Source organism: Pomacea canaliculata, linkage group LG13 (genome assembly GCF_003073045.1).
Source record: "Pomacea canaliculata isolate SZHN2017 linkage group LG13, ASM307304v1, whole genome shotgun sequence".
In the NCBI taxonomy this organism is placed as follows: Eukaryota; Metazoa; Mollusca; class Gastropoda; order Architaenioglossa; family Ampullariidae; genus Pomacea; species Pomacea canaliculata.
The window spans coordinates 12,841,258-12,859,097 of NC_037602.1; the positions used below are offsets into that span (position 1 = coordinate 12,841,258).

General features: G+C 42.4%; 1 long non-coding RNA gene across 2 annotated transcripts in view; it reads right to left on the bottom strand.

Annotated features, from left to right (window-relative positions):
* Positions 1-12,260: 12,260 nt before the first annotated feature.
* The window catches only part of LOC112553903, a 52,642-nt gene continuing 47,062 nt past the window's right edge, over positions 12,261-17,840 (bottom strand). For both annotated transcript variants that reach the window (XR_003097156.1, XR_003097157.1), the window contains exon 3: positions 12,261-17,199. This is a non-coding gene — a long non-coding RNA (uncharacterized LOC112553903). The remainder of the gene's footprint in view (positions 17,200-17,840) is intronic.

Below are 17,840 nucleotides of genomic sequence, written 5' to 3' on the forward strand. Positions count from 1 at the left end.
CACAAATGCAAGAGATATGTACCCAATGTGCAAAATATTCAAATGAGGAGGTAAGGCAAATAATACAGGATGGTGGCACAGAAATGCTAGAAATATGAACGGGCACACTGAATAAAGTGCACACAAGTATTGGGGCAAGATAAATTATTTGTCAGTGAAATATTCTTGTGCTACAAGTGTGTGGAGTCAACTAATATGAACAGAACTCGCACGCAAATCAACAATCCAATATCAGTCAGGGGATTTTCTTTTTAAAGTCTTAGTTCTTCCTTATCGCAAATGTGGAAGCGGAAAGGGAATTACAAATCCAGTATTGTGGAGCTTCTGATATATAGGTCAGTGCCAATGTGTTTCGGTAGCCACTACACTGACCCACTGGGCCTCCTTTTGGCTTCAAGATGGCACTTACTTGTCCATCGGCTATAGAGACCGTAGGTAAAAGAAGTGGAAACAGCATGTGAAAACAACTTGGTGTCATCACAGAACAATAGACATACAGGGTAGCACAATGCACAAGACACCAGTCGGACATAGATATAGGAACTAGTGAAAAAGGCAGAGCAGTTCCTTCAAGACAATGAGGGAAATTGACATTTCTCTCATTTCTCTTATGTTGGTAGGTTTTAATGATATTGTATACATTTCTTATTTTTCTGAGATTTGGTAATATTACATTTTTGCAGTTTATCCTAGTGTAATCTTGGCAGTTTCTCGTAGTCTTACATTATAATGTTTGCTATTAAACGTGATCAGCGAGGGGAAAACTCAGATAACCCCGGGTTAATAGATACTGTTGCTGATGGTAAAGCTAATCCTGCCTTTCTTGCTCACTAATTCCTTTGCTAAGACATTAATCACGTGAAGGCACCTGGGTGCAAACAGATCAGAGACGTGAACAGATGTGGCAAACGAGACGAGTAATACCTGGCATTTTACATGTGCACACAACACTACATACATACTTCTTCCTTGAGCATTACTCCTGATAACAGTCCACACAATGCTAGTCCATCTTCAACTCCCGCCCCCTTTTATTAGTCATCAGTATTTTTTTTTTTTTTATCCTTCCGTCCTTCGTATGTAGTTTATGTTTCTTTCTTGTCTCAAGAGCCTTACGAAAGTGACTATGCACTAGATAAAGCATGCGCTTATTATTCATCCATCCATAAGCACGCCACACGCATCCATGCTCAGATAGACTGTCGGTGTTTTGCACACTATTGTTTTATGACCTAAATCTATCGCACTAATCAATTTCAAGAAGAGAGAGAGAGATGGTGGAATGTGGGGGGAGCTATTTTATCTCTTTTTCTCTTTCGTCGAGGGACTCACCTCCGCAAGAGCCAGCAGCCTAATCGCATGTCATGGGTTGTCCCTGCTGATTACGCGCCCTTCCCGGCCATTCGCTCTGTGGCCAACTGTGGCACCGTGATGCCAACCAGCTCTGCCACTCCGCACTTGCACGCAAGAGTGCACAACACCCGTCTAGATGTTGACTCAACCTCTCTGGGCATAGCCATGACACGAAGGGATAGCTAACCTCCGAGGTAGTCATGGGGCAGTATCAAAGTGGGATCCTGTGCTTAGAGTCAGTGTGGTCGTCATATAACTTTTCAGGTCTTTGAGGGATGAAGCCTCTCCCGAGGTATCCCAGGGCTAAATCTGTCCCCTGGAGGTAAAGTAACTGTGGCCGGGAGACTATTTGGTCCAGGGTGGCAGGAGGTAGCAAGGGGGTATTGCGCCGTCTGGACTTGACGGGGCCGGCTGACGTCGTAGTAGTAAGACACTCACTGGTCACCACTGCCGAGGATCTTAAAGTCAGGGTTCAATGCTCGTTTCGGGGCTGACAGAAGATTTTTCACCGGTTGCTCTAGTTTTGTTCACCTTTATTATCCTGCTGATAAGAGTGCGAAATCCTCTCTAGCAGGAAGCACCTTTCAATAAAATCGATCAGCCAGTTAAGCAGCCAGTCCTGATCAGACCAATCCTCTGCCCATCCACCCTTGCATCATGCTACGTGTGTGTGTGTGTGCGAGTGCGCACTCAGACATAAATGGAAGGAGAGAGACAGGAGCATTGCAGTCCAAACTAAAATTCTGGTAAATGCCACGAAGCTGCAGACAGCACCATGATGGCACGGCTCGAGTGCTCAGCCCCACTTGTACCTAAGGGAGAAAGTGTTAGCCCTTACATTTTCCTTCTTACGTTTCACTTACGTGTCTCCGCGCAAGCGCCCCCTGTGCCACATGTCTACAAGAAGTCTGCAGGACCGTTCCTAACCCACCCCCCTGTCCCTCCCCTACCCCAGTGTTCACGAGCGCTGTCCAGGAGCAGTGGTACTCCCCTCCCCCACCCCTGCCTTCTGCAAAATCTGATTAGCGAAAGCGTCCCTAAGTTACGCCATCGATTTCAGCCACAAGACGAACCGAGTGCACCGGGGTGCGCGACACGAGCCATCATCGCGCGCCTGCAAGACTGCCATGGCAACCAGAGCCGGGTGATATCGATCTACGAGGAGTGTGGGCGTGTCTTAAGCAGGCCAGTAGGAGGAGTTTTACTGGCTGACCTTTCTCCCAGCATTTTCTTTCCTCGTCGTCTCCCCGCCCACAGAGAAGTTTTTATGGAAAGAATTTTCCTCTTTCCCCTCTACCCTTCGCAAATACGGGGTAAGGAATATTGTACGGCTCTCACATCTTGCCGTATTTACGTGCTGCATGCAGTTTTGCAAGGCGTATACAGTGTGGTATTGAATGTAGCTGTACTGCAAAAAAAAAAAATTGCATATAGGATTGCATTCCTTATAATTGGTTACAGCATAATTATAATTCCTTATAATTATAATATAGGTTTATAGATAACATTTTATGTTATCACAGACTACGTTTGCCTTCAATACCTTTGATCATACGTTTCCTATACAAACATATATGCCTATGTACTTGCTGGATCTAGCATTTATGTTTTAGTTTTGTGTGTTTGTGGAAGTTTTGTATGTGTTTTGTTTTATTTTTGAATTCATGTATTTAACGATGACGACAAAAAAGAAAACAGTTCGTGTGAAGCCGTTTGGCCTGATATTCACAACAACTGAATGTTGAATGAGGTCAGATAATGTTCCTCACGGAATGCATGAAGGGTAAATTGCTGACTCACAAACGGATTCCTGCTGTAGGTCACGGTTCATGATCACACAGGCCAGCCCATTGCGCTTGCCGGCTTTGTCCCCTTTGATACTACATCCCCAAAGCCATTTGAAGATTCTTGTCCTTAACCCCCCTTGAAAGCAGATATCATTTGCATCCTTTTCAGCAATAAAATAAATGTTCTCCAATCTTTCCTCGACGCCTTCAGACGCTACTGTGCTTTTAAAAACTGTCCCTGACCCACCTGGTGGGGGAAGGGGAACGATGGCGGTTATCATCAACACATACGACAGCGTCTGTCTCTTCATGACAGATTTTACAACAGGTGTCTGAGCTTTTACGGATAGAGTTTGTGATAAATTTTATGAAGGACCTCTCTCTCTCTCAGTGACAAATTTGACGGACAGCGTCTGTGACCAATTTTACGATTGAAACACATTCCCCTTAAATAGGTCTACAGTAACATAAAACTGGGAAAGTTAACCCTAGGCACATTGATTAGATAATTCATCAGAGAATGATAACCAGAAATCACATAATTATTTAATGTTAAACCATAGAAAAATATACATTTGTTTTGGTATAAGAGGAAGCAAACAATAATGTTTTGTTTTCTTGTGAAATAAAAATAAACGTATGATTAATTGAAAAATAGGGATGTGACTCATTGCTTTGATTTACTGTCATTCCTTGGCTTTTTCAAAAGCCTGAATTGTGTGCACGGAGGATTTAATGAAGAATGTGGCCTTATATGACATACATGTGTTAAGAAGAAGTATATATTGCAAACCCTAATGAAAAAAAGGCTAAACACATTAATTTCTGTCATCACTCGTCAATGAAAAAATGTAACTGACTCAAAAGAAAGCTGTAACAAAATGTACATTCCACTGGCCTGGGAAATAACAAATTCCTTGAGGGGGGAAGGGAAGGAAGGGTAGACCAGCTGCTGAAGGCATCAAAGAACAAATTGTATTCTAGTTTGTTTTTTATTTATTTATTTTTTGTTAACCCTCACAACGCATTCCAGATTCTAAGACAACTGATTATGGTTGATTTTAAATAACTAGACCCAGAACCATCCCACATCCTTGCCCGGAAAAAGCGGGAGGGGATGGGGGTATCCCTAGTTTTATCACATGCCAGCTGAGGTCTTCGCACCTGCTTTAATTTTCTGGCTTCGCGGAGTAATAAAATGGACGGACATTTGATAACTTTGCAACAGCGACGACATCTTGAAAGGCTGACTCGCTGCTTTTACATGATGGGCAAAACGCTGGCAGCGCTGGTTGGTCTCGCCAGCAGTTGACACTTTCCGAATAAATAACTAGCTAATAAATAAAATGTCTCAAATGTTTCGAAACCGAGTGGTCACGCAGAGAGAAAGTTTGCGTTTATCTCTTATAAACAAACACACGTTTATCAGGAGTGAACATACGTTTACCACGCATAAACGCCGATTGATTACGTTGAAACATAGGTTATCATGTGCAAACGCCTGGTTGTCATGGAAAGCGGTTGATCACGCATAAAGACGTTTATCACGCCTAAAAGTCCATTTTCAGGAGTTAGGTGGAGCAGGAAGTGATGAGAGAAAGGGACAGAGTGGGTGAGGAGGGAAACACGGAGGAAAGATGCAAGTGGAGGAGGGGAAGAAGCAAGAACTGGTATTTCATTCACAGGCCCAGCCATGTCCTCGCACACTCTGCGCCGTCTCTGGGCAAATTGATCTACCGACTGGCATTTCCATACACAGGTTCTGGCATTTCCATCCAGCAATATTAATTACCGTGTAACCAAGAGTCAGTGCTCGCAAGGCAGGTGTATTAAAAAAAAAGTTGTGGCTTGGCGTTTCGAATAGCTGCTGGCGCTCAAAGACTTCTCGATTCAATGCACAGAGAGGTCAGAATGGTAGCATATGGAGAACCAGAAGTGAATGGCGACAATTTTGGTATAATTATAACTTTACTGACATGGTTTTCCGGGAGGAAACAAGACATAAAAAGATTATCAAATGGGATGAAGGAGAGAGAGAGAGCGCGAAGAAACATTTTTCTTGCTTCAAGCAAAGAGTTTGGGCAGGGGGAGAGCTAAAAGCTACTTGTTTCTAAACATTTAAAAACTCACAAGATCTTCATACGAACGTCTGCTAATCGTTTTCATTTGGTAAAGACTTTATGGTTGACCTCTGCCAGTCATTACATAAAATCCACATACAAATACAGGGTCAATGAACTACACTTTGTAGAAATAAATAATTTTAAACATTCATTAAATGAGCTGTCAGAAATTTTGACCGCTCAAAATGGCGTCAGCATGCTTGGTCACATGACATGATGGACGGAATGGCAGTTTGAGAATGGTTACAGGAGTCACTGGAAGGGGGGGGGGCGAATTTGTGTTTTACGCCGTGTCAGCAACTAAGGCTATATTACGGCAAGCAGCCAGCCCTGTAAACAGATGCCACGTGCAGAGAAAGATCAGCGTGCCCGAAACGAGAAATGAACTCAGGGCAGCCAACCTTCACTGTATTGGTGACAGGCGCTAACAGCGCTAACCGTTGCGCCACCGGACCGCTGAGACACTGGAAAGGTAATAAAATAAAGAATGCACGTGAAAAACAAAGCCTCTGCCAGAGCAAGGTACACAAAACAAAACAAAAAAAATATATTGACAAATTGTTTCCAGTTTTAAACATTAACGTGTAAAAGGCGAGGCTTGTTAAAAAGGAAAAGTGTGCGAACAGCAACGTCAGTAATCGTATTCTGTCATTACAGACTGCTAAATTTAGACAGATTTCAGCAGCAAGACGTGACTAGCCACAGTTCCCAGGAATGATTATTGAAAACACCCAACAATAACTAAGATACGACTGCTCAGCATACCTGTCAGTAATTAGAAGGTGCGCACTACACAGCATCTTCCTGCCCTGTACTACACACTACTCACCTGACCTGCTCAACACAGTCTACCCATTACATTAGCTGATCTCACTGCTCAGTATCTACCTGACCCAACCAGCAGTATGTACACGACCTGCACTGTGCTGTATACTTTTCTTCACGCAGAAGTCAGCTACAGTTTCCCAGACCACATCTGACGGCAGGTAGATGGTAGACACGGGGATGTTAGAGTGGGGCCAGCCGGTTATTACCACCCTCCCCACGCGTTCTGCTCGTTCCACAAAGAAGCCGGTGATCAAGTGGTCTCAATCAGCTGACTTCCAGACACTGGCAAAACAAATACAGGATGTGGCCAGACACAAGCCCAGCTTATGTCAGTCTCTACGGCGGTTTGGTAAAATATTAGTTTTACAGGGCGGAAGGAGAGGATGGGAAACTTTGGATGGGTCGAGGGACTCAGACATCACTTGTGACAAGAAAACAAGTGTGGATATGGAAAGAAAGTCGACCCTGAAATAAAGCAAAACCGCTGCAGACGCCGTTATCGCTAACTGTAAGTATTTATAACCGGTGGCCGGAGAGGAGAGGGAGTGGAAGCTAAATTTCAAATACTTTTAAAACATGTTAACTTACGCACCGGAAGCGAAGGCTGGAGAGGGGGAGGAAAGGGATGAAAAACGTTGAGGCAGTGAGAGAAAGAAGCGATGCCAGTCTCGGAAGTACAGAGCAAGTACGAAAAGCGAGAGGAAAATGGACTGACGACATACTAAATGGCATTAAACACACAATAAACACATACGTAATCTTTCTCCTTTTCTTTGTCCTAGTGTTACCATTACGATTTATGCTTTATACCTTTATTTATGGATTGATCCGTGCTTTAACGAGATTTTACTAGATTTTGTATTTTTCAATATTTTGATAAGCGAAAAAACATATCATTATTACACATATCACTGCAAATCATATTTCTCTTTCCCTCTGCTTTCCTCCCTCTTTCCTTTCTCTCTATCTCTCTGGCAACGACAGGTGACCTAGATGGCAGGTGATGACCAAAAGCGATTTTGAAAAGGATGAATGTGACGACTGCCATTCACCGACTGATTGAAGATAATTATCAATAAACGACAATGTCATTGGTGACATTTGAGCTCGACACAGCTTTGAACCGTCAGTCATTACTTGCGAACCTACAAACAACTCTAGCTTTGAGTTTAACATTGAACTCACAAACAGGTCTTGAGTTATAGTCGTTACTCTGACCTCACAAAAGCACGTTTGAATTATAGCCGTTACAGTCAAAAGTTTGGAGTTAAAGGTCATTATACTAAACTCATAAAAACCCAAATTTGAGTCATGTCATAACACTGAACCCACAAACAAGTAAGGTAGATTACGGAAGAAAGACGATTTCTTTAAATATAATAATAATATAATAATTTAAACATTAAATTATAATACAATAATTATTTTAATTATACTGCTATCATACGTTTAACAAAATAAACAGCCAGTGAAAGCACGGAAGAAACCGAGAGTCCGAGTTCGCACAAAAATATTTTTCCTTCGCTGTCTTAAACCCACACCACCATTATCACCACCACCCACTTTATTAAAATTCAGTCTTCAAATGCTTGAGATTCGTGGAAAATGACAGGTCACAGTCAGAAGCTCTTTATGCCAGGGTTTCATGTCGAGTCCCAGGATGAAGACTATTTCTCTCCATAAACCAGCTCTCCGGGAACCCAAGGTGTAAAGATGAAGCCTCTCAGCGCGTGCTTTCTTTCCGTTAGGACATTCCATTTAGGATCTAACTTTATTGCCTGGGATGGCGTGTGGTGGAATGGGCACTAACATGGCCTCCCTCGTCTTTTCTCGCCTTCTGGCTGCGCGTGAAAATTGTGCACGGCGACCAGATGTAGCTGCTTTGATCTCACCTTTCCTGACGATGTTTTCAAAAGTTTTTGTATCGGGAAGCTTGTGTGACTGTTGAGCAAATGTATGCGTCCAAACATTTCGCAGGAAGTGGTCTTCACGGAACAGATAGAAGCACAAAATGTAATGAAGTATCCGATTGCAGATAACTCTTTCTTCCTTCCTACCTTCCCATGCTCTATCTTATTTTGTTTGTTTGCTTGCTTTTTTCCCCCTTTCTGACTACTCGTCTCTTCTGTCTCTCAGTATGGGCGATAATTTTCAAAACCTTGCGCCCAGCTTTACTGTGAGAAAAAAAAAAAAAAAATGAGGGAAGTTTCGATCAAGGCCAATAACCTTTTCCCTCACAGCAGGAAGAGGTCGATTGAAGACGTTCCTGTTCTGTGAACCCTAACAAACATTTTCATGAGGTCAGGCGGTGCAGTTAGAACTGGTCGTCAAACATGTTTTAGTGCCCTTGTCTGGAATCTGCGCCGTACCAGACCGCTCACAGCGCCGGAGGCAGTGGCTCGACTATGGGTGTTGCCTCGCATCCCTCTTTGTCCGTCTAAGGGCATCTCCTGATTGCCGAAGATGCTCCAGAGTGCAGCCGCTCCAACAAGTTGCCTGTGCGTGCCTGCAAGCAGGAAGGCTGCTGTGAACCTGACGACCTCACGTGCTGACCTTGCCAGGCAAGTTCCGGCGACCCGTGGCAAGGGTAGTAGAGGTAGGTGTATCCACGCTGGCGCATTGGGCAAAGCACAGAGATTCTTACCTGCTCAACGGTCCAACTTCTCTTGCTCTGATAGATAGGTCAAAATAAACTTAAGCGCTTGGAAGAGTTTGATAAGGGGTGTGGGTGGAACTTAAACATTAAGAGAAAACCGCCAAAATCTAGCAGAATAGACGTACGGCTACTTTAAGACAATATAACATCATTGTCATCAGGAACAATGAACTGAGTGACCTTTGATATATGTTCACACCATTTGTCGAAATTTGCTGAACATCACGGAAGTCATTTGTCGGCGATGTCGGGCTCTGTCACTGCGCGTCACCTGTCGGAGATGTCGAACACTCGGCTTTCAGCGCCACCTGAGGGACCACACGCTGCGCTCAGTTCAGGCAATGGGGACTTAATTCATCGCGAGCAGAAAAGAACGCAACATCTTGTTCGTTCGGCTCGTTCTGAAAAAGTGACAGCAACAGAACACAGAATGGCGTAAAATCTATTGCAACAGCTGTTTTATCACAGAAACTGCACGACTGTATGTGTGTAGCTAATGACACTCGGCTATGTGTGAATGGGGGAGGAGAGAGGGGGGTAATGCCTCTCGGCTGTGTGCGTGTGTAGCTAATGACACTCGGCTCTGTGTGTGTGTGTGTGGGGGGGGGCTAATGACACTCGGCTGTATGTGTGTAGTTAAGGACACTCGGCTGTATGTGTGTAGTTAAGGACACTCGGCTGTATGTGTGTAGTTAATGACACTCGGCTGTATGTGTGTAGTTAAGGACACTCGGCTGTATGTGTGTAGTTAATGACACTCGGCTGTATGTGTGTAGTTAAGGACACTCGGCTGTATGTGTGTAGTTAATGACACTCGGCTGTATATGTGTAGCTAATGACACTCGGCTGTATGTGTGTAGTTATTGACACTCGGCTCTGTGTGTGTGTGTGTGGGGGGGCTAATGACACTCGGCTGTATGTGTGTAGTTATTGACACTCGGCTGTGTGTGTTTGGGGGGGGGGGGGCTAATGACACTCGGCTGTATGTGTGTGCCGCTAATGACACTCGATTAGGGCTGGTCGACTGACATGCAGGATACAGTGTGAGGATACAGTGGCTGGTGTCGTGAAAAACAAAGCAAACAACAAACAAACATTCGGATGTAGCTAGAGCAGACCTGGGCAAAGCGCGGCCGCGGCCCGGCCCGCCCGCTGGCCTGCCCGCCAGTATATATACAGTATTGGGTAAAACTGAGTTAACTATATTAGTCCAGCCCTCTAGAACCATCACAATTTCTCATGCAGCCCCTTGGGAAAATTAATTGCCCACCCCTGAACTAGAGCATACTGGTCTCAGACATTGAACATTAACGAGCTCAGTGTGTTTCTTGACATCGTGGGTAGCAACCAAACAAAACCTATACAGCAAGGTAGTCATTATACTACTGAATGACTAGTAACCGTTTTGTTGTCACAGCCGACAGTAATAAGAGGAGAAAAGCTACACAGCTGACAGTAACTCTACTCTCGTCATCCTACGACCCTGCGCTAAGTGCAGGAAACCTGTACTGCTATCATCCACAGTAAACTTGTCACCGAGTACAGACTGCTGACACTAACTGTACTCTTCCATAGGCTCCACTAAGCATAGTAACCTTACACTGCCAGAAGCATTTCGTGTGGAAAATGGACAGTTGCGCACATCTCTAATTACAGAAATACTTCAATTCCAAAATTTCCTTTGCGGAGGCGTTATGACAGATGGCGGCCTGCCAAGCGCATGCTGTCTGCCTCCCATATGTGTGTGTGCGTGCATGTTTGCGTACATTGCATACGTTTTCCTACGACACATTTCCAATAATTCTCAATTTTTTTTTTTTTTATAGAGAAATGTTCAAAAGTATTTTGCACTAGCAAAGCAAGCAACACCTTGCACATCCTGGGCTGCTTGCCTACTTCCACACACATGGGTATTATTAGCACACACACACAGAGGCCAGAAAAGAAACATGTCGCTTTCTTCCCCCAAAACAAACAAAAGCATCTAAGTGCAAAATGTCAATCATTAGCACGAGGATGACGTCGCGGCCTCTCGCGGCAATTCCAGAAGTGTTTCGCTTGCACCGCGACGCCTTGCTTGCTGTGTCGTTGGGTTTTTACTGCATTTGGAGCAAAGGGGAGGTGGCCAAGCTGCCGCAAACCCCAGCACTTTCCACCTCTCCACAGCGCGCTAAACCCCTCCGCTACCCCTCCTCTCCAACCCAGTGACCAATCGAGTGCTTTTGTTCTTTCGGCAAACCCCTGGCAATGCAAGCAGGAGACAGTTTGCACTGGGTGACAGGCGGAATTGCTTGCCGCGCTTATTCTCGTGTCCCGACCCATCGCTTTTCGGGGGCTAGAGGGTGGATAGAGGGGTGGCGGGGGGCACTCGCCGACCGCTGTGCACGAACTCTTTTATCGATTGGTTTTGTCTTGGCCCAATAGTCACCGCACGCGCGATGCTCGCGCACCGACCGGCCAGGAGCAGGAAGGAGGACGGGTAGGATGTGGGGGGTGGGTGAGGGTGGGGAAGGCGGGGAGTGGGTGGGGAGGAGGGAAGTTTAGTGATTAAGGGGAGAGCAGCAAGTACAACAATCGAGTCTCGTCTGACTGCTGCTTCTGTCCGTCTCCCTGCCACCCCCTTGTTGGGTGAGAAAGGGGTGGGGTGGGATAGGAGGCTGTCAGAGCACAATTTTCTTGTTGTGTTGACTCTGTGTAGTCGATAGTAATTTTTGCCCATTATTTATTTATTTTGATGGATGACAGCGGTATTTCACCGGTATATCTAAAGGTTCAGGAAGCGAATTTTACCCGTGTCTTTAGCTTGATTGTTCCCCTCCTTAAAAACATAAAGCTCCCTTCTCTCTCTCTGTAGTGCTCTGGTTTTCTTTTTCTTTTTTCTTTTTTGTTTTTAAGATCGAGGGTTAGATTTTTAAAAGGCATATCTTTTGCTTCTTTTGTTGTTCTCTTAAATACAGATTTGTCGTTGTCATTATTATCCTCTCTTGTGTGTATAGGTGGGGGGATGAGTGTGTGTGTGTGGTGGCGTGCAGAAAAGTCTGGCTAAAGATAAGAACTGAAGATAACGATTTTCCCACAATAGATCGTGTTGTTACTGTTGAGATAAACAAGCCCACTGACTGTTTTCTGAAGGATGGAGATTCTGAACGCATTCCTCTAGCAACAACTGTAGCCTGTCGTCTAGTACAGGGAGTGGGTGGAGGAGGGCAAGAAGCAAGGAAGGAGAGAATCAGTTTTTTTTTAATAAGGAACGTTATTTTCGGGTGATATTAAAATCAATGTGTTCAGACAAAGCAGGAAAATAAGAGATTCTCTAGAAGGATGAAGAGGTGGAAAACGTACAAGAAATTATTTGTAGAAAAAAAAAAGCAGTGATTCCTGAATGCCATTATAATGACGATGACAACAACAACAACAATGATGATGATCATCATGATGATTATTTATATAGCTCGTACTCACGCTCGTAAGGAGCGTACATTCAGCGCCTGAAACGAAAAGGAGACAGCACGCGAAGGGTAGAAGGATAAATAATACTTATGACTATAAAGACAAATATAGGAAACACATAGAGGAATAAGATAACAAGAACTGACAGTTTCGTAAATATACGTAAATATCAAGATGAGTAGGGAATGTAGCCAATAGATTAAAAATTAGTAGTAGTAGTGTTCCCACTAACATACTTCTCAAGACTTGAACTTGAACTTCTCAGGTTTGCGAGATGCTGAGCTCGTATTCAGTCACTCATCAGTATTTTACAGGTCTGGTAGAAAATGATTTCATCAGAGGGAGGGTTCGGGGTTACTCAGCCAAACATATTTAAAACACACACACATTTCTAGTCATATGCACTGTAGTTTAATTAGCCTCATTGCGGTAGAGTCCCAGAACATCGAATCAACAACTTTAATATTGTTAAAACCATTCGCTAATAATTAGAAAATTGATTTCTGACACGCTGTCAAGAGATTGACTTTTTTTAGAGGAGAGGAAAATTAATTGATAAAGACTGCATTGTACTTTTTTTTTTTAAAAAAGTACAGAAGAACTCATTGAACATGCGTTAATGTAAGAGACAAGGATAAGCAGATTGAAAATGAATAAATGCTACGTATATATCATGTATGTGTATTTGTGTGTATCTATGCACTACAATAAACATTAATAATATTACACGCAGGCGCAGGGGTATGTTAGGTCTGTGGCAGAGTTAGTGCAGGTGTTCGTCAACTGTTGAGGCTTGTCATGCAGCCATCAGTCCCGTTCCCTCAACAGTCTTACCGAACTTCGGGATCTTCGCCTGCACATGCAGCAACCAAGTGTTGGTATGACACTGACAAGATCACTATAGTCTTGTTCCTTCAGGCTCCTCTGCTTCCTCGAGCATCTTCGGGCTGACGACAGGCACTTCCGCCAGTGTGCTGCACGTATCCATGGAAGCCTGCTGGTGAGGAAGCAAGCTCGTCCATGATGTGACAGTCGCCGGCGGCTGCTCTGCTGTCACCTCGCGAGGGCCGACAGATGGAACCTGCCTCGCATGACTGCTTCTTTTTGTCGTAACCAGATGCTTCCACTTGGGAGTGAAGCAAAATGATTTGAGATAATTCAGTTTGAGGCGGTTCCTAATTCAAATTTAAAACTGATGGGCCATTAGCAAAAAAAGTAAAAAAGTTAAGAAAATACGGCGCAAAGAAGTCGTTACCACAGAGCGCATGATTGAATGGCACTGATGGCCGTTTCAAGGTTTAAAAAAAACTGCGACACAAATGCCGCACTCCCCCACCGCAAAATTGGCCCCCTCCCCTTTCCTCCCTTAATAAAAGAAGAGGGAGGAGGCAGGGAGTTAAAATTGTTCACCTCTCACCAAAAGCAGACGACTGGAGAATAATTTCCAATTTTTGAGTGTATGTATTGTCACCGAGGTCACCTGATAACTAACTATTGATGTCGGGTATTGCTATGTGCATACTGTAAATATGTAAACGTTTGTATTATTCACATGTCAGACACCACACATGGCGGAGTTAGAATTCCCTCTTGATTTATCAAGATCTCTTAACAGGGCATTTCGACAGGTTTTGCTGTAATTCTAGAAGCGTCTGGAGAAAACATGCGACAAGAAGCAACGTGAAGAGAAAAGTTGCAGGCACAGTAAAGTGATTACGAGCTAGAGTTTCTTTGTCTACTTTCTTCAGTTTTCCAGTAAACTTGCCGGGGTCATTCCAATCCACTCACCCACCCACCGCTTGACTGTAAAACTGACCATCAAATGGATGCGAGTGACTCACGGATGTGGCTGCCAATCAATGGTGCTGCTAATGCTTTGCCTGTGATACAAGGGAGAAATATTTACATATTTTCTTGAAAACTTAAAAGATATTGGGAGTGTGCAGAATGAAACATGACGTTGAGGGAGAAAGGGAGGAATTGAGTAGCACATTAGCTACCATGCGCTTAAATCCCTCATGACATTCATTAACTGAGCGAATGACCGTTTGATGGAAGAGTGTGTGCGTGCGTGCGTGTTTGTGTGTGTGTGTGTGAGAGAGAGAGCGGATTAAACGAAAAATTGCACATTTCAAATGGCGTCATTTTACTATTAACATTATCCCAGTCTGACATTTAATTGAACCGACTTTTATTATCCCCACCACAGTTAGAATGAATTAAGCTGATTTCACTCATAATCTTCTCGATTTCACTGGCTAGCTTAGCTCCTGATTAAAAGTGTAATTTAAAAAATATTAATTACTTATTTCAAAATATTATTCTTCTTTGTATGCATTTTTTGTATCACGTGAACAATTCACTATTCATTCTAATAACATCGCAGTATTTCTGGGAAATACATGATCAATTAAACATGAAAAGTGTTTTGTCTTAGAAACGAGAAAGACACTATACTGTTTGTCATTATTATGATTATAAGGCTATTGATAAGGAAGGCCAACTGGATGTGACGTCACCACAAAGCTTCCGCCTGGGGACTCTCTTGGCCTCCACATACTCCGCCATCAAAACATTCCTCGACAAACAAACTTTCTCTTATTGATTAGATATCTAGAAATGCAGTAAAAAGGTCTTTGAAATGTTTTTATTGTTATTATCTAGAGACCTTTCCGGCCCTATATAAGTTATGCTTAAAATTTCATAAAATTACAATTACTTATCGGAATTTTGAATCGCTATCTAGAGGGATTTTACTGTCGCTACCACCAGTGTAAATTTAATTTCAGTTTGTAGAAAGTTCCATTTAATTCATGACGCTATGAAGGAAAGAAAAATTGTGTTCATTTATAATGTTCATACTATTTTCCTTCCAAAACCTTTTTTATATTCTAAGACGGATAGCATGAAACGTATGACACAGACATGTTCTAAAGGTTAAACTTTAATAACTTTAGTAAAAAGTTTGTATTAAACCGTTACTATAATCAACACAAAGCTTGTATTAAAATATTATTTACACCAATAGGAAGATTGCGTTAAAGCATTAGTGAAAGTGAAGTTATGTACCAAAAAGGTTTATTGTTGCTCTTTTAGGCATTTTATACTTAATAATAATAAATAGCAAATTTGCATAGCACCTTTTTTCAGCATCAGCCACACTCAAGGCACTTAAAGTATAAACACACAGACATAAAAATAATTACTTATGTAAATAATTACTTATTACATGTTTTCTATGGTTAGCCTATGTATGGAGAAAAATGTCTTAAACCATGAAACATACCCAAAGGTGGCCTAAACTGATGATGATGATGATTGATGATGATGGATGATGGATGATGATGATGATGATGAAGAAAAAAAGAACGAAGAAAAAGAATGTCGTCGGCCATTCTTGTTTTTAGTGAAAAATGTCTGTTTTATTGTAAGCTTTGTCAAGAAATAAAAAAAATATATGACGGAGACATTTTGATGAAGGACATGAAAGGGTACGATTGGGAAATAAACATCAAACAGGACTCATAGAGTAAGTCACAAGTGGGAAGGGAAATGAATAAATAATAAACTAAAAGGAATAGAGTCATCGTTTAGCTAACTATATAATACATAAAAAAAACTATCGTGTAGAGAAAGTGGGCCATGTGCACTGTATTTAAATCAGCCATCAGAGGAAGCTGCATGACAGACACCGTAGTCCAAATGGCAGAAGCTGCACGTCTGGCGAGTAGCGATGCTGACGTGACGAGCAATGTCACGTGACCACGAAAAGGACAACGGTACATGTTGACATCCTGTGTAAATCGGATCAAGATGTAATTCCGCTTTCTATATATATATCAGAAATGCTAATTCAAGGTGCATTCTGGAAATTTGGAAATCAGATTTAGACAGCCATAACCTGAAATACTCTCTGTCTCTCGTTTTGTTTAAATCATTTCTTTCGCTTTTCCCCACTGGCTAGTAATTCCTCTTTCACATTCCTTCGTCAACAATTGCCATTCTCTTTCATCTCCATTCATGCGGATCTCTCTCTTTTTTTTTTTCTCCCCTCATTCATCTCGGTAATACCTGAAGTTCAACCTTCAAGGGGAATGAATTCAGCGTTTTCTTAAGGCTTGACGTCAGGAGGTCATTGTCCACCATTCAGCTTGGAGGAAATTGAGACAGAAAGTGTCTCAAAGCAGGGCGAGTTTTACTAGAGACACGGAGCAACAAGCACCCATTTATTAACCACACTCGTATATCGGGACACTGTGGGTGAAATAGGAAAAGAAAATAACCTTGGTTCGATACAGCTTTTAAATGTAGAACCAAACAAGCAAATCCAGCCCGTACCCATATTGTTAAAAACTGGGAAAGGTTGAAGAAAAAGAAAAAGCAAACTAAAATTCGAGTGGAAACTTTTTACAGCGATAGGCATATAACACGCGTGCGAGCGAAAAAGAGAGAGAGAGAGTGAGAAATGGGAGTGGAAAGTCGGCTGATGAACTTTGTGACCGGCTGTCTTCTTGTCAGCTCTGTATAGGTGAACTACGAGTTTAGAAATAGCAGCGTGTTCAATTTCTGAAAAAATAAAAACAGAGTCTCATAACTTCTGATAGAGACCTTTAAGAAAAATAGGAGCTCACCGTTTTTACGAAACCATAAAGCATTTATTCTGCGGCCTGGTGAAGATACGGGTGTGCTTCTTTGAAATCTATGGCATATCGTTACATCGCTCAGTCTATGCCAACTTGCTAATTGCAGGCTAGGTAAGGATTCATTCCGTCATGGGAGACGGAAATAACCTGCACTTGCCACCCTCACGTGACCCACAGGGCCAATGGTGATTGGCAGATGCCAATACTGCATTCCAACACAGCTCTTTTATCCTCCCAACGCGCTCGCTTGCTCGGATCCTCCGTCTTCTGCAACCGTCCATCTGTTGATTGCTTTAACTGACAGCATCTGTGAGACGGCGTCTTCGGCTGATGTCTGCAACTCGGTTTACGGAGAGGAGCTTGAGAAAGACAGAAAGATGAATCAAGGTTAAAGGGACTAGGAATTGCTAAAAAAAAAAAAAAAAAATTTTATTAGTGTATGTTAATTATTTTATCCAGCTGATATAGTGCAGGCAGATTCTGATAATATTTTCTTTAACATGTTCATTTCCTAAACCAAAAATTATTTTTCATCTGCACGTTGCTTATTTTTTATGTTTATTTCACCCAAACAATAAAAATATCAAAAATTTTTGTTTTCTGCCTTTGTTCAATTTCTTCTTTTGGTTGAAAGCTGGGTTTCCCTTTTTGAAATCCTAACTCATAATTATGTGCTAAGAACGATTACATATAGTGTTGTATTATCTTTGGTATTGTTATAGGAACTTAAGGCTTACCAACATGAACTTTGTCTTAAAGTCGTGATGGAATTTCACCTTTCTGGCCTTTAGTATGCATGTTTTCTTGATATTTGCTCTAGTTACAATCAATACAATCAATTACAATTACAATCAATTGTGTGTTGTTTTTTTCCCTCATATACATATATTTTGGAAACATGGCACAGCTCCCATCTTAATTGCCCGTTGGGATTAATAAAGTCGGTTGTTATTGTTGTTATTATGGTTATACATTCTTTTTATACAATTCTAATTGCATG